Source organism: Mytilus californianus, unplaced genomic scaffold (genome assembly GCF_021869535.1).
Source record: "Mytilus californianus isolate M0D057914Y unplaced genomic scaffold, xbMytCali1.0.p SCAF_5, whole genome shotgun sequence".
Lineage (NCBI taxonomy): Eukaryota > Metazoa > Mollusca > Bivalvia > Mytilida > Mytilidae > Mytilus > Mytilus californianus.
This window is the reverse complement of record NW_026262701.1, coordinates 40,464,719-40,483,056: the sequence shown is the minus strand read 5'-3', so window position 1 is coordinate 40,483,056 and position 18,338 is coordinate 40,464,719. Positions and strand designations below refer to the sequence as shown.

Below are 18,338 nucleotides of genomic sequence, written 5' to 3'. Positions count from 1 at the left end.
CCATACATTTGTGAAAGTGATTTTTGTAAGTAGCCTTATTGCATGGAGTATTCAGTAGAGATAAGGGGTAAACTGATAAAAATATATATTTTTCAGAAACTAAAAACATGTGGATTTGTATTGCTCATAATAGTGAAGAGACAAGCATCACTATCCAAATATTTTATAAGTTTGATTTTAACAGATTCTATGCTTTCTAAAAAAAATTAAGTCGATCAAGGTTTTGACTTTAACATGTCTTGGCGCTTCATTCAGAAATACATATTTCAGTTCAATTTAGAGAGGATTGATATTTGATCCATTCTTATTGCATGGTCTGTCAAACTATAATATACAAAAGACAATTAAGGTACTAGTAGTATTTTATAAGGGTTGTTTCCCTATAATTTGAAATGTGGGTGCGTCATACATGTACCAACAACCAACATTTTACCAAAAATAAGAGACATAGAAAAATAATATTGCGTAAATAACCATTTGTTGTTTACATATATCTAAGGACATATTACTTAGCTGCATAAGTGCAAAATAAATGCAACTTACCAAAAGGCTAACATTTTACGTCCAAACATCAGCCAAGTTTACGGGTGCTATACTTACAAATTCATTATACAAAATAAAATCAATACTCAAAGGGTTGATTGGTATAGAAATATTGTCATCAATGAACTTTTGTCTTCTGGGAGTAAAAGTCTTGCTCAAGTTGGCTATGTAGGATATTTAAATACAGAGCTTCGTCCGTTCGGATTAGGAACGTGTAATCCCCTGTCCCATGTTTTGTTACAGTTTAGATATTCTTTTCATTTCAGGTTTCTAATAAAAATACGGACACCAAAAGAAAACTGAGTTACATGATCGTGCCTACTTGACAAGTTAAAAGTCATTAGATTACAATAAAATGTTTTCTCCAATGAATTATAACATTTTCGTTTTTAAAATGCCCATGAACAACTCGTTAACTCTGGTATAAAGAGATATCACAGGACAGCAATTCAATATATTTGTAATTCAAGTTCAGTAAAATATGTTATAAACTGTCAATTTAACTTGCCCGGATCTTCTTATACACCAAGTCTACAAAATATGGCTTTAATCTGCTCTCATCATTCGTACCCGACGTCACATAACTATTATATGAACAATGAATACTGTGTTCTCATGAAATAGAAAGTAACAGAAAACAAATACATATAAACGATATACGGAAATGTAGTGCAGGGGCCTGTCTATCGAAGCTGTCCTAGGATCTGTTCTAAGACCTATATATCTTAGTGATAAATTAGGATAATGTTCGAACCGACTAACGACACATCGAAGCTATTTTAGGACTATATTAGCTAGGATGTCCTAACTACTTACCTAAGTGTTGGCATAAAAGAAAATAGGAAACTAAAAATTAAAATTACATAAACTGCATCGAATCTGACCAATAATTATAATTAGAAGGTTAATAATTACAATTAATATTAATGTTATTATAAAGATAATAAATACTATTTATCTAATAATTATACATATAAACTTTATGAAACAAACGAAAAACAAAAAGTATAAAAAATAAAATAAAAAACGGAAAGTCCCTTAACAAACTAACTAAGTTATATATAAAAAGTTTACAATTTTTTTATAAATAGTGACAACTATAATCGGTAAAAATACTGTACAGAGTAAAAAAAAAAGAGCAAAATCTCGTGCACCTTTCAAATAAATACAGAGTCCTTTTACTATTTTATTTCGGACGTGACAATCTATACTTGTATAGTTTTATTGGCGTGTAAAAGCGTCAACTAAAGCAAATTTTGTAGGAAGCACGGAAATTCATTATAAAACTATGATCACGATCAACGCTTTAACAACACTATACAATTTTAAAAAGAAGTATTAATTTCTTATAATTACATTTTTATACTACAACCATGAAGTTATCAGTTATATCAAGCTTTTCGTGTACTTTTCTATTCATTGTTTTGCATTGTCACGGATAGCACGTGCAGTCATATAGCTGTTGTAATTTAATATGGAAATAAGATTTCATATAGGTGTGCCTCACGATTGTTGTCAACCAATCATAATTATGTATTCTAATGAAACATACATGTAATCTAATAATTTTCGTATAATGTCAATGTAATCGAAATAGTCCAGTTCAGTGATTGTCATAGACTATATGCAGTCTATTTCTACGAAATTTCAATTAACTCAAAACTATGTAATGGTTTATACAGATTATATTTAGTTGTCACTATTTACAATTATTTTGCTCATTTCTTATATAAAACGTAGTTATATTTTTTTGTTTCATAAAAGTTTACAAAGGATAGGACACCCTAGCTTAGATAGTCCTAAGATAGCCTCGATTTGCATGTGCAGATATGTCGTAAATCGGTCATAAAAGGTAAAATAACAAAAATACCGAACTCCAAGGGAAATTTAAACTGGAAAGTCCCTTATCAAATGGCAAAATCAATAGGTCAAACTCATCAAACGAAGGGAAACAACTGTTATATTCCTGCCTTGGTACAGGCATTTCATTATGTAGAAAATGGTCGCTTAAACCTGGTTTGATAGCTAGATAAATCTCTCACTTGTATGACAGTCGCATTGAATTCCATTATATTGACAACAATGTGTGAACAAAACAAACGGACATAATAGGTAAAAATGTCAAAATTGGGGTACAGCAGTCAACATCGTGTATAACCTTAATCACTATTAAAACAACCAACTATGTTAAGAAAATCAAAATGGCACTACAGACACTCTTTAGACAAAGCACATAAGCAAAAACGAAAAACAAGAATACAAAAAATGACTAAAGCATAATAACACAATTGCGGGATGTATAAATACCGAGCCACGCCAAAAAGTTATTACCAAAAATGGACAAAACAGTAAAGGTTAAAAATATACAAAGGCAAATAAAATGAACACTATAAAACGTAGTTCAGATGATAAACAACGTCAGTACCTAGAATCTATACTTCAAGACCATTATGTACTATTTGTGAAGTAAATACGGAATATTTATCAACAAGGTCTTTGCATCCGCCGATGAACATTTTTAGGAAAAGGACGAGACGTTCTTTTACATAACCCTGTTTTGTCAACTTTCGGCTCAGACACTGGTGACGTTTTATAAAGTCTGAGTAGCAGCTGCAAGCCCTTGAGTACAAAAAAAGTTGGGAAATGTATATCCTATATGCCGGTGAATTTGGTATATTGCTGCTAAGGTGAGGGAAATTTAAAATTTCAAAATAAAAATCGTCTCGTTTGTCATAGATTCTGGTACTAAGATGACCGCTTATGTCAAATTCGAGGTGTAAGTCTAAAAATGAGGTTGAAGAAGCCGTGTCTGTTGTTTGTAGCATTATCCTAATTTATTCCTATGTCTTGTGATAGATCAAAGAACAGCTCCGATAAATAGGTCCCTGATTTCTTGGGCCTGTCTATCGACACTGTATTATAACTAGGATTATCCCAAGACCGTTTTTGTCCTACATGTGTTTATCAACCATGTCGAAACTTAGGATATATCATAGGAATTGTCCCAAGTTTAGAATACTTAATATGTGTCTTGTGATTGTCATATGATAGTCCTATCTTTAGGATAAATTTTATGTGTTTGAGCTATGATTTTGCCATTTGATAATGGACTTTCCGTTTTGAATTTTCCTTGGAGTTCGGTATTTTTGCTATTTTACTTTTTATGATGCTTAATTTGTAATTCAAACCCCCTTTGTGGCACTATTGGTTGCAACATTGGAAAGTTTACTGAAAAGTAAAGGTTTATGTCTTTCTACTTCATTCAGTGGCACTGTTTTTCCGAATATATAAAGAAAATATTCTTTATTTTGCTCATATTAACTCATATATTTCTTTGGCAGTACTAACATATATACTGTGTGTATATGTAAAGATGAACGAGACTTGCTTTTGAACTCTGTAATGTATGAAACTGTGACACTTTGAATTCAACTTAATCAAAAATCTCTCATTATTTCTACTGATATTATTAATATACTCAGTTGTAAATATTTACACTTAATTTGTTAAATTCCTATTGAAAACGTACTTATATTGTTTGTTCTTTGTTAGTTGTTTCAAATAAAGTTTAAATGTACAATCATTATTATACTATTATAAGTACTGTTTAATTCCATTATAATAGTTCTACGAATAGTTTTTATTAAGTGTTGTAATAATATCCTTTGGTTAATTGAAATGCATTTATATCTTAATATATAGTTAAAATTTATTTTTTACTCCTACACTTAGGATAGCGGCTATGACATTCTTGAGAGAGCTTCAATGTGCTTGCTCAGACATGTCGTAGGGCTGTCCTAATTCTAATCTAAATCATGTCATAAAATATCTCTTTTCAACGATCTGAGCACACCTTTGATAAACAGGTCCCTAATCAATATAATGATAGGTGCTACTAATTTTTTCGGTGCATTACATTTCCGAGTAAAAATGATAAGTGTAAAGACGTCATTAACAGTCAAAGAAAAACATTACCGATAAAAACAATATTCAATGACCTAAATACGGTGTTGAACTAGTAACCTTTTTTAAATAAGTTTATTTAAAGGGTCAATAAGTTTACCCGAATCGTATCTAAATTTACGGGCTCGGTAAACATCATTACCGTAAAATTAAGGATGTGCTACATAAGGATGTGATACATTAGGATTTTTTAATATCAATATTAATATTTTGAGATCTATTTTCCTTTTATTTAACTTTTCTTTAAGAGTCATATCTACTTCATTTAACTATAATACACAAAAATAAAAGTTAACCCTCCCAAATTGTTTTGAAATAACAAATGATGAGATTAGTGTCATTAGATAATACTAATAGACCAAATAATCGAAAAAATACAAATATGATCTGAAAGGATATCATATTAGCTTTAGAAAAACACAAAAAATATCAACTATTTTATGAATAGATTATCACACAATCACAAGCCCTGTTATTATACTAAAACATGTACATTTTAAGTATTGACCTTCTGCGTTCATAATGCCCGATGAGATTGTCGTTTCACTTGGAAAAAGTCAATTGAAGTCACTTAGCGACATCTGTGGTTCAAAGTTAAATATCAAATGAAACCGCCTCGTGCCTGTATGACGGCCTCAACCATGTGTCTCATCCTTCATTCAGTCGTCGGATTTCCTGCTGTGGTAGCTGTCGCAATTCCTGGTGCAATGTTTCTTCCAACTGTGGGGGAGGTTCGACTGCCTGTAGACGATGGCCTAACATGTCCCAAACATGATTTGTCGGATTCAAATCCGGGTTCATGGTTGGCCAAGGAAGAGAAGTCACTGCTTCACCTTGAATTTAAGTGGTTACGGCCCTTGAATAATGCGGCCTAGCATTGTCATCCATAAACACAGGTCTTGTAGCTAGTAGATGGTTGTCAAACAACATCTGGCTGATAAATTTCTCTCATGTATTGATAACCTGTTAGGTTTCCTCGTATGTTCACCAAGTCCAACTTGCAACCATGAGAGATGCTCCCCATATCATTACAGAGCCTCTCCCTTAAGGAACAGTTGGTTGGATGTTCCTTGTGGTATGTGTCTCTTAATGTGTATTCGTCCATCTGTTACATACGGGAGAAACTGGCTCTTGTCCGACCAATGGATCTTGCGCCAGGTCCTCACGCTGCAACTACGTCGCGATAAACACAATGCCAAATCCAATCATAATTGTTGTCGATCAGATAATATGGGACATCTTATTACTCTTCTTGACTTCAGTCCTGCTGATTTCAACCAGTTCCTTACTGTTGTGATTGATAGACTAGGAACCATGTCTTTTTCGTTCAGAACTAGGTGCAAATGACATTCGTCTAACCAAGCGATTTAGTGCCCTGTCTTCACGCTGCGATGTAACGGGTGGTCAACCGGATCTTGGCAAGTCTTTTTCGGACTTGGTTTGATGTGTTTTCTTACAAGCCGGCTGACTTCAGTATACTGACGTCCAATAGCTTTAATTAAAGGACTAAAGGAAATCCCTGTTGACCACATGTCGATAATTTGCCATCTTTGAGCCTCCGATATTCGTCTTTGTACCATGAATACATTTCTTAAACCGCCGGGCTTAAATACCAAAATTTCAAGCGTGGTCATACTGAATTTTGAATATTGCATGGGAGGCATGGTTCATGTGCATGATACATCAATATCTTAATTACCGGTCATTAGATGTAAGAAGATGTGGTATGAGTGCCAATGAGACAACTCTCCATTCAAGTCAAAATTTATAAAAGTAAACCATTATAGGTCAAAGTACGGTCTTCAATACGGAGCCTTGGCTCACATCGAACAGCAAGCTATCAAGGGCCCAAAAAATTACTTGTGTAAAACAATTCAAACGGGAAAACTAACGGTCTAATCTATATCAAACACGAGAAACATTTATGAACCACATCAACAAACGACAACTACTGAACATCAGATTCATGACTTAGAACAGGTGTAAACAAATGCAGCGGGTTTAAACGTTTTTATAGGTACCAACCTTCACCCTTATCTGAAACAATAGTGTAGCATCACAACATAGAAAGACACACTGTAAAATATCAATTGAAATGGCTTAACTCAATCAAAAGACATATTAACACCAGTGAACATACACTGAACAAATAAATTTGATCTATGATACAATGTAAATACAAAATAAATAAACTAAGGGAAGATATTAAAGTAACATGTTATACCGCTATGAAATGTTAAACAATTTAAGAAAAATAATATGCTTGAACAAAAATATCAGCCATTTGCAATTACTTTAAACACAGGTAACTGAAAATAATTTTGTTGTTAGGTATACGTGTACAGTTCAAATGGAGAAAGGAAATATTTTTTACAAAATATACCTGTATGATCACATCTTTATAATGAACAATGGTCTAATTAAAAACAATATTTGCATTTAAATTTAATTTTGTATTATCACGGGGTGCTTTACTTTTTTCTTTCTGAATAAATTAAAGTTGTGAAGCAATGTTTAATTTGAATAAAAGCAAATTGATCTTGAAAACGCGCAAACGTTACCTTTTTGTTGGACTACTCCCCTCTAACCTCAGATTCTGGCCGAACCACTGCTTTAAGGGGTTGCTGCTCACAAGAGAGTTATCAAACCAAGAGTTCCAAGCGGTGAAGTTGAAATCATTCCTTCGTAAATTTTACGGACGCCATCACGAGTTGGTTGACCGTTATGGAATATCTGTTTCACAGATGACAACTGATATTTTCCAATTGTCGTAACTACAATTACGTCCCCTTTTCCCTGAATGTGACCTACCGAATTAGACTTATTATATGGTTCGTACTAGCATGAGCAACACGACGGGTGCCACATGTGGAACAGGATCTGCTAACCCTTCCGGAGCACCTGAGATCACTCCCAGTTTTTGATGGAGTTCGTGTTGCTCAGTCTTTAGTTTTCTATGTTGTGTTTTGTGTTCTGTTGTTTGTCTGTTGGTCATTTTCTTTTTTAGCCATGGCGTTCAAAGACTTATGAGTTTGAATGTCTCTTTGATATTTGTTGCCTCTTTAATGTATAAGCATCATTTAAAAATATTTGTTGTTGTTCATATACGCGTTCGATGTTTCCCAGGCCATAATATGAGTTGAAATATATCCATAACTAACTTAAAGGTTTAATTTACATTTTAACTATTATAAAGTGTAATAATTATGTCATAATGTTTGAATATGCAAAATTTTATTCTTCTTGTTTTCTAAATACTTCCCTTTACGTTTATACAGCTGTTAGGGTTATTAAAACACATTTAGTTTGGGGGACCGAAAAAAAACATGGTTCCCAGTCTATCAACCACAACAGTGAGGAACCGGTTTAATCAGCAGGCTTAAAGTCAAGGAAAGTAATAAGATGTTCCATATCATCTGATCTACATCAATGATTGGATTTGGCGTTGTGTTTATCGCGACGTAGTTTGAACGTGAAGACCTGACGCAAGATCCATTGGTCGGACGAGAGCCGGTTTCTCCCGCATGTAACAGATGGACGAATAAACATTTAGAGACACATACCACAAGGAACATCCAACCAAATGTCACTTAAGGGAGAGGCTCTGTAAAGATATGGGGAGCATCTCTCATGGTTGCAAGTTGGACTTGGTGAACATACGAAGAAACCTAACAGGTGATCAATTACATGAGAGAAGTTCATCAGCCAGGTGTTGTCCCCAATTTTGACAACCATCTACTAGCTACAAGACATGTATTTATGGCTGACAATGCTAGGCCGCATCGTTAAGGGCCGTAACCACCTACCTTCAAGGTGAAGCTGTGACTTCTCTTCCATGGCCAACCATGAACCCGGATTTGAATCCGACAAATCATATTTGGGACATGTTAGGCCATCGTCTAAAGGCAGTCGAACCTCCCTCACAGTTGGAAGAAGCATTGCACCGGGAATTGCGACAGCTACCATAGCAGGAAATCCGACGACTGACTGAGGGATGAGACACATGGTCGATGCTGTCATATAGGCACTAGGCGGTTTCATTTGATATTAAACTTTGAACCATAAATGTCGCTAAGTGACAACAATTGACATTTTTCAAGTGAAATGACAATCTTATCGGGCATTATGAACGCAGAAGGTCAATACTTAGAATGGACATGTTTTAGTGTAATAACAGGGATTGTGATTGTGTGATAATCTATTCATTAAAAATGATATTTGTTGTTTTTTTCTTAAGCTAAATAATGTAATGTCCTTTCAGGCCACATTTGTATTTTTTGCGATTATTTGGTCTGTTATCTAATGACACTTATCTCATTATTTGTTATTTCAAAAAAAAATAGGGAGGATTTACTTTTTCTTTGTGTATTATAGTTAAATAAAGTAGATATGACTCTTAAAGAAAAGTTACACATAAGGGAAATAAATCTCAAAATTACCTGACGAGTGTATAGTGGTGAATGCTGTGTGAAAATAACGAACACATATAGGGGACCAATAATGTTAGATTTTTCTATTAAGTTGGTCAATTGTTTAGTAATGGTAATGAGGACTTGTGATCATATTGTCCCTGACGTAGACAGTTTATCAAAGCAGAACGGACTGGCAATTGGGAATTGCATTTTAAAAGTGTTAAAGATATACTGCCATACTTGGCTGCCTCTGGTCACAACTTATATACTAAATCTGTGAATATGTATCTAATGATGATGCAACAACTTGAAACAGAGCATCCGGAAGTTTTTGCTGCTTTCAAAGATGACAATCATGTAATGAGACGTAGTGACAGATTTTGGGCAGGATTGTCCTCAGATATAATAATTGAACAAGTGCTCCTGAGGAGTGTAAAAACAGCAGGAGGACTGACAAGAGGCCGTGGAATGGGTGAAAGTCAAAGATCACAGTGGCTTGTGTCAATGCCCGTTTGGGCAGACATGAATCAAGCTATACAAGAGCTCACAGGAGTAGGCTACTATACAAGTGATCAGCACAAAGATTAATCAACTGCACGTCAAACACGAGACAGAGAAGACATAATGTCCATTCTTACATTTATGAAAGAACGCAGTCTATTCACTGGAGACAGTTCACTGTGAAATATTGAAACTGGAGTAACAGCTGATAGCTCTGTTAATGTAGACAATTCAAAAGATGTGGGGACCGTGATAATAGAATCTCTTGTTGGACAAAACTTCAGTGACTACAAGAAAAAAAAATCAAGTAATAACTTTAAATAGCAAAAAACAGCTTCCAATTGCTTTTGAGCATTTCCATATGCTCAAGTCAAATGTGTTTCGGATAAGCGAGAATTCTGATATAAGAATGGTAGGCGACATTTTTTAATATAAACAATAAGGCAAATATTCCATGTACATACAAAGGAAAACAAATAAATGAAGGCAGAGCAATGATTGGTTCTACAAATTGATTTCCTGAAAAAATGCAAGTCTTTTGTTTGTCATTGGCAAATGCGAGCATGATAGAGAAGAGAAGGAAAAAACACCACCCAACATACCATCAAAAAGAACAATGAGGATCTCGCCACGGCGGTCGAGTATCATAAGACTTTTAGGTCAGGCAGATTACATTGAAATAACGGACAATTTGACGACAGATAATCCAGAGATATTAAATGAATTATATACTAGTAAATCGACTAATCTATTGTTTATTAAAATTCCATTCCAGGCGAATATTTACATAATGTACAGTTTACAAAATATATGATTCGAAGATTCACATAGAAAAATGTTAGGCACTCACGGTACATTATTTTCACAAGTTACCACAAACGGATTTCGTTACAATCTGTATAACAAATATATAACAAGGGTCCTACCAAGATCTGCCAAAATCTGCATAGAATAACATAATTTATATTGTATTGTTCCTTCTGGCGTTTAATACACCTTTCCATTATTCCATGCTATGCCCCGCCTCCCTTAACAACACATAGCAACCCAGCATCCTAGGTCAAGCTAATCAACAAGTTGGCGGTAACTACAAAGTTAGATGTTTTACCACATGTCATAAATATTGGATATTTTAAAGATAAGCCTTTAACTGGAAGATCCAAAGAACAAGGATATAATTATTTCACTATTGGATATATTCATAGTGTAAATTTGTGTGAAGTTAATGACCAAGAAGTTGATATTGCAGCTAAATGTTATAGATCTATGAGGAAAAATGAACCTCCACATAAAGTAAACATTACTGTGAGGAAAGATGAGAAATACATTTCTGATAGCAAATGTTCATGTGTAGCTGGGTACTAAGTAATATAAATCTCTTATATAAATATGTGTATTTATCTATCAATATTTTGTATTAACTGGTTATTCAGATAGTTAATTAGTGTAATACTGATAAAGCAAGACTCCAACATTAAAATGTGATTACATGTGTTACAAGTTTCAGTCATAAATAATATTATTACACAGCATGCTGTGCACTTAATTTTTATCAGTTAATCAAATTATGATATTAAAACTTATTGTTATATTTTGAGCAAAAAAAAATGTTTATATTCTTTGTTCTGCATACATACATTATATGTATTACAACAAAATATTTTTGTTTTCAGTTTATCAGGAACATGCTCACATGTTGTAGGACTAGTGCATACAATTGCACATTACGAGAATTCCAATTTAAAAGAGGTTCCAGCTGAACTGTCATCTACCAGTTTACCACAGCAATAGCATAAACCAAGAGGGAAAAAAATCAAACCTCAGCCTGTTGTCTCGATGACACTTGCAGACCCAACAAAATCACCAGCCGATAGGAAGAGAAAACCAATCTGCACGCAAATACCTGAAGAAACTATCCCAGTTGCAACCCCTACTGAAATCCTGACACTGAAAGAGGACAAAAATATTCCACTATCATATCTACTTCAAGAAAATAGTCCTACAGTATCAACTAAACTTGGCCAGGTTCAAACAGGATCATCTTTATATATCTATATTTTTCCATGTAAGTAAGGGACTTATCATTTTTTACCTGGGAGGGGGGGCTGGTCATTTTGAAATCAAAAATACAAAATTTCTTGATCCCCCCATAATATTTCACTATTTTTATTTGATCCCCCCTGTGAAAACATTTAAAAAATGTGACCCCCCCCCCCCCCCCCCCTCTATTAAACATGCCAAAATTTTAACATGCAAAACACTTATCATTTTATTTCACGAACATATTGAAAATGAAACATTCTCAGATGATTGAGTCTAAAAACATATTTGAGGGAAAATTGCCTTGAAATAGGGCTCTTCCATGAATATTAGAAGTTGAGCAAGCCAGTGCTTTGAGTAGCTTATTCTGACCTTTTTTCTAATTTCCTATATTGGCCTGGGCTATTATAGAAAACTTGATCCTAAGTTACTCTGTAAAATCTACATTAAAAAGTTAACTTTTCGAAACAGTAACAACACATTATTTACTAAGAGGGGTCTATTAAATGTCCCTCTCTTGAATGCTGCTTAAACTTAAGGCCTTATTGAAACCTCCTTTGAGTCGCTAAACTTTTATATGGATAGTTACTTTCAGCTTGAACAATTCAATTACTCATTTATTGTCACATTTCTTTCATAAATGTGTGATAGTAACCTCAAAATTTAGATTTATTAGCCTAAAAAGTACAAATTTTGAGGGAGTGTGAGGTATAAATGGAGTCAAAGGGATCTTGTAATGAAAACAAAAAGATGCATAAGGGTTGTTCATCATCTCAGAATCATCTTTTGTATCAATATTCAACTGTTTGTATGCAATATTTAATCATTTATTGGAGAAGATATTGCTCTACACTATATTCTTTCGTGATGTGGCGTGATTTGTATTTTTGGACAAAATTTTGCACAAATCGCTGCATGCAGATTTCGTTTTAATTTATACTTAATTTCTCTCAAACTATTTAGCTGATTATAACAAAACTTGGCAGTAATGCTTGTCAATTTAGTGATTGAAGTGAGTGAAATATAACGACTGAATAATTCGGATTATGAAGCACCTATGCATTTTATATGGGACAAAATGACACAAAATGGCAGCTTCCTACATCGCCAAAGTCTTGTGATGTCTTACTTAATTGTATATGAATGGTGTTAAAGATATATTTTCGATTTGACTGTTTTATAATGTTCTTCTTGATATTTTGTCTCTTGAAGTATATGAACTACTAATTTCCATGTGCAAATAATATTGATCCCCCACTTTGAATTTATGAAAAATTTGAACCCCCCCCTTTTCACATACAGAAAAAACTTGATCCCCCCTGCATTTTGACCACCCCCCCCCCCCCTCCCAGATAAAAAATGACAAGTCCCTAATGTATCAGTGATTCAAAGAATATATAGAAGTAATAATACATTAACAATTGGTTTGTTTAACAAGAATATCTTGAAAATTTGTAAGAAGACTACAAACTGTCCATATTTCATTTATACTATGAAATAAAGTTCCTGGAATTCTTCTGCTTATTAGTTTAAAGTTTTTTATTTGATTTATTGAGCGTTCAATATGTATTCAGTGTGCAGCTATTTTACGTGTTAACGTCACATCTCCTGCCGACATCTGAGTTGATGAAGACGCAAATGGTGGAATGTTTAGTTTCATCTTTAAATCATTAAGGTCTTTCTCTATTCTGAAACCTTTATCTGCCATTATACTGTCATTGTCATGTATGTATCATATGTCCTTGAGTTGTTGCAATAATTTGTAAAATTCACTTGCAGTACAAATTTCATTAAAAGATATGGAGCCTGAAAATAAGTCTGACACAAAAATCACAGAACCCCTTGGATCAGTTACAACCAGAGACTTCGAAGTTGTGCATGACTTGTAATCTGAATAACACTGACTTTGGGATTTAGTGACTTTGGTTTGTCTGTTTTAAATTTCAGTGCAGTCTATAAATGCAAGACAAGTTGGAAAATCATCTCTGTATTGCTTTGGCATATTTTCTATTATTACATCTCTATGTGGCCAGTATGATAAAAATCCCAATTTAAGATACATATAATGGATAACACTTTTAAAAATCAGGCTGACACTTTGCTGCTTGATGTTGAACCTATATGCCAAATCCTTAATATGCAAACCATTACGCAAACGACATAGAACTAAAAATAGCTGTTCTTTCAGTTTCATTTCTTTAACCTCCTTTCTTTTTTCCTTATATGCAACAGGGTTTGGCTTGTCATTTGGAAATAAGAAATTAGCAAGCATTATGAATCTTACATAAGACAGACCTCTATAGTATTCAAATACATTTTTGACCATAGAATTTAAAACACTATCCACTGAAAAAGCTTGTCTTACAGGTACTCTTTTCTTTTTTGGGGAAGATTTTAAACTCTTTCTTCTATAATCCTGTTCAATATATGAAGCAAGCTTAGTTTTCAGTTGTTCATTTTCTGTTATTAATCCATTTTTTTTCTTCCTCCAAGTTCCTTATTAATGATTGAAGGGATAAGATGTCTAAACTTGAATAAACTGTAAAAAAAAATATTAATTATTATCTCATTTAATTGACATCCATGTTATACTGTGTATTTTTATAATTATAGGTACAACATTATGGCAAGGTTCAAACTTCAACAGTTAAACCATGTGGAAACACAGCATTTCCAATTGTTAGTGACTTTCAAATTGATCAAAACTATAAGTGCTGTAAAGACTTCATACCCATAACAGACCTCGAAGCGATTGAATTGGAAAGAAAAACTGTACGACCGTTTGATTCGGAGGAATAGATAGCCCAAAGAAAAAAGAGAATTACAGCCTCCATTTTTTCAAAAGTGGCTAAAAGAAAAAGGGATATGAATGACAAATTTTTGAATTACATTTCAATAAAAAAACAGTTTACATCAGCAGCAACTTCCTACGGTATAGCAAATGAGATTAAAGCAAAGGAAAAATATGCTGACAAATATTGCAATAACCTCTTACATGATTGTGGATTAGTTGTAAATCCAAGTTTCAGTTTCCTGGGAGCTACACCAGATGGAAAAGTGTGCTCAAATTTAGAAACAGGAATTATAGAAATCAAATGTCCATATTCTGTACGTGACATGACAATTGAGGAAGCATTGGATACAGCAAATTTTTGTTTATTAAAAGCTGGATAATCAATAAATCACATGATTATTATTATCAAGTGCAAGGGGCAGTTGTTAGTTACAGGAGCACCCTATTGTGAATTTATTGTTTACACTAAAGATGACTTTGCTGTTGCAAAAGTTTTACCAGAAAAGGAATTTCAAATTGTATGTTTGTAAAACTGTGTGAATTTTACAAATTACATGCAATACCTTATTTTCAGAATATGAGTAGTAATGTACCTGTTTCTTCTGTTTGACACCCTTTATCATTTTGATCTTCAAATGCAGATTTTTTCGGAACTGACACAGTTGTCTCAATGTCAAGTGTTTCAGTTTTCCCTTTATTTGGTCTTCTTCTTGCTTGAAATACCCCTCCACCTGTAGCAGGATAAGGTGCAGGATATGTTTGTGAAGGCTTTCCTTCAATGAAGTGCTGCAAGAAAAAAAAGAGTGAAATGCCTTAGTTCAGAATAATAGAAGAAATGCACCAAATTTGTGTTCATTAATATGTGTAAAAATAATTAAATATGTACCTTTTATCATTTTCAATCTTTGTTTACTTATTTCATTAACATATCCAGCTTACTTGTATTCATTTCACTTCATATATCTTTATTACATAATTTGTTATTATTAGATTAAGATAAGATACAAAGATTCTTTGATATTAATAAAAAAAGACATTGACTTTGAGGCAAAACTATACATTGTGTATGTATCATTAATTCATAGCTTACCTTGGAACAAACATAGGTATCCTTTGTTATATTGTTGACATTCAGTTGGTCATTTGGTCTCCCACATGCTTTAATCCATCTCAAACAAACATCAAAATTTGTTTTTGATTTTGGAAATGGTATAAAGAAAACATTCTGGACTATCTGGATACCTTGTATCAGAATTACATGTCCCCCAACAACATCTTTTAACCATTTTTTAACAAAATTTGTAGATTTGTGTGATGTAGATAACAGTTTAGATAAGAATGTTTGACCGAGGTTATGGCCGACAACACGTGTTGCAATCAATTGTTTACACACATGATAAATTAACCAGCTGCTATTGGTTTATCTCCTAATGATTGACAGAAGAGTTGAAAGGTGTATTCTTTCAACTCTAAAACAGAGAGTCCTTATATACACATTGTCACCAAGAATGCACCAACTTGGCACCAAGAATTTGACCTAAATTCTACTTGTTAACCTGACCTAAATTGCCACAAAATATGCACCAAAAAAGAGCCAACCTATTAATACATAGTAAAACGCTACTTATAATAAACTAAAACATGCTAACACATGCTAAACATACTAAAAGGCTATGACCTCTATGAAATCGGATACATTTCACACCACTGATAACTATGATAAAATGACCTTAACAGATAAGAGTAATATTGTCTTATTTACACTCTAAGCTATCATTCAATCCTTTCTATAAGCATGGAGATTTAATTGACCAAAGGAAATTATCACAACACATTTCAATAGGGTAATTAAACAAATGTAAAGTTCCTTAAAGTCCGCATACTAACAATTTAACAACAAAAACAAGCGGTGAATATACTTACTTAATATCAAAACAAGTTATATGACAAATAATTCCAATGAGAAAATTATCGAAGTAAATAGTAAAATGAATTGTCAGGAACAAATGTTATTGTCTCTGCTAAATCACGGTAATGTCTACAAGGTGTTATCACTAGTATAACGAGCGTTCTGTTTCTTCAATTGTTTTGGAATTTCATCTATTACAGTTATTGCCAAATGTTCAAAGTCTATTGTTTCTGGATCTACTCCTGTTGAATAGAACACAGTGATGTTTCTGGTTGTCTCCATACTCCCATCCCTATAGATGTATGCAATATCCTTCTTATCAGAATCAAAATCTCTGTAGTTGTAGTTGTGTCCACCACCGTAACTTCTGGAATAGAATTGTCATCTTCGCTGTCACTAACAGCAATTCAGTTTGTATATTCAATAGGAGTTTCAGACTCTAACTCTTCAGCAATAAGTCTTAATTCATGTAGTAAATCTGTTAACTCATCGTCAGAAAGTCCCTCTGGTGAATTACATATTGTAACACTGAAATCCTCTGCTGACGCAATTAAGACCAGATAAAAATTTAGTTCTTGTTTTTCTAATGCCACATACCACAAGACACATTTTTAGAAGTAGATTGGTTATGAATTCCATCAAAATCAAATTCATCCTCTGATATATCGGAATAATCATCAACTTTATCACTTGAATTTTATTTCTGTTTAAATCTTCTTTTAAAACACGTCATCTATCTGGTTATCCATATTTTGAAATATATAAAGTCACTATTTGTTCTTGTTGGATCCCACTTCTGGCAACAAAAATGCCACGGCGGTCGAGTATCATTGTAAGATCCCACTTCTGGCAACAAAAATGCCACGGCGGGCGAGTATCATAAGACTTTCAGGTCAGGCCGGGTACATTGAAATAACGGACAATTTTACGACAGATAATCCAGAGATGTTAAAAAAAAATATACTAGTAAATCGACTAATCTATTGTTTAATAAGTCCATTTCAGACAAATATTTATACAAACTAGTATCTCAATTGTTTGTAAAACAATTGAAAGGTCTTTCCTGTAAAAGTGACGTTTTTGTAATGTACTCTTTACGACCTTTCATTTGATATACGACAAGCATACCTTTTGAACCTTTTCACTTTTTACACTTAATGACCCATTCCGCCAATTTTTTCGAGATCGGAAGTTGATTTGTAATGTAGACCAAATGACCTTTCATTTGCTATGCGACAACACCATTTTCTAGAAAGTTTTAGTTTTGCACTTAATAACCCCATCTTACTCATTTTTGGAGGACAGGAATTTGGTATTTGGAATGTACACATTATGACCTTTCATTTGATATATGACAACCTTACCTTATGAGACATTGTATTTTTTGCACTCAATGATCCCACTCAGCGCATTTTCGGGGGACGTCAATTTGATATTTGAAATGTACGCTTTATGGACTTTCATTTGATATGCGACAACCTAACCATCTCAGAAGTTTCAATTTTTTGCACTAAATGACCCCACCCTTCGCACTGGGATGAAAAGAGGGTTTAAAATTTTCATTTTTGAGTAGAGCTCATTTAGACGTTCAATTTGATATACTAAATGATCCCATTGGGCAAAGGGTAAAAAATGATGCAATATCAATTGTATAAATAGAACTTATGAAACTTAAAACGTCAATTTAAAACATGAAAATTTCAAATTGATTTTTTTTTAAAGTTTTTCATTGAAAGTTTTTTGGTAATTAGTCAAACATATAATCATGTTAAACTCTTCATTTTCTGAAAATTGCAGGTGGTAAGCTGTTGTTCATTCAGAAATACATGCCTCCGCTCGCAAAATTTCAAACTGCATTATCTCTAAAACGACAGCAGATATCTCAAATCTGCTAAGTGATAAATGATCTGCAGTTGAAGGACAACATTGTAAAAAAAATGATACACTTTCAAGGTTCATCAATGTCACAATGAATCATCAAATATATGATGCAATACCAAACTTGAGAACCGGAAGTCGTAGAGACATGGGACTACAACCATTCAACGCAGGACCACTTGACCTTTCAAATGTCACAAGGTCAAGGTCATAGTACGTTTTGAAGGTCAAGGTAAAATTTCATCATGACCTTACATTGACCTCAAATTGAAGGTCTTAAAATACTGATCATGTTTGC

General features: G+C 33.4%; 2 pseudogenes; one reads left to right on the top strand and one right to left on the bottom strand.

The window, feature by feature from the left end:
- Nucleotides 1-9,212: 9,212 nt before the first annotated feature.
- On the top strand, nt 9,213-11,592 carry LOC127701973 (uncharacterized; annotated as a pseudogene).
- A 2,234-nt stretch (nt 11,593-13,826) lies between these two features.
- LOC127702090 (uncharacterized) lies at nt 13,827-15,708 on the bottom strand (annotated as a pseudogene).
- Nucleotides 15,709-18,338: the final 2,630 nt, after the last annotated feature.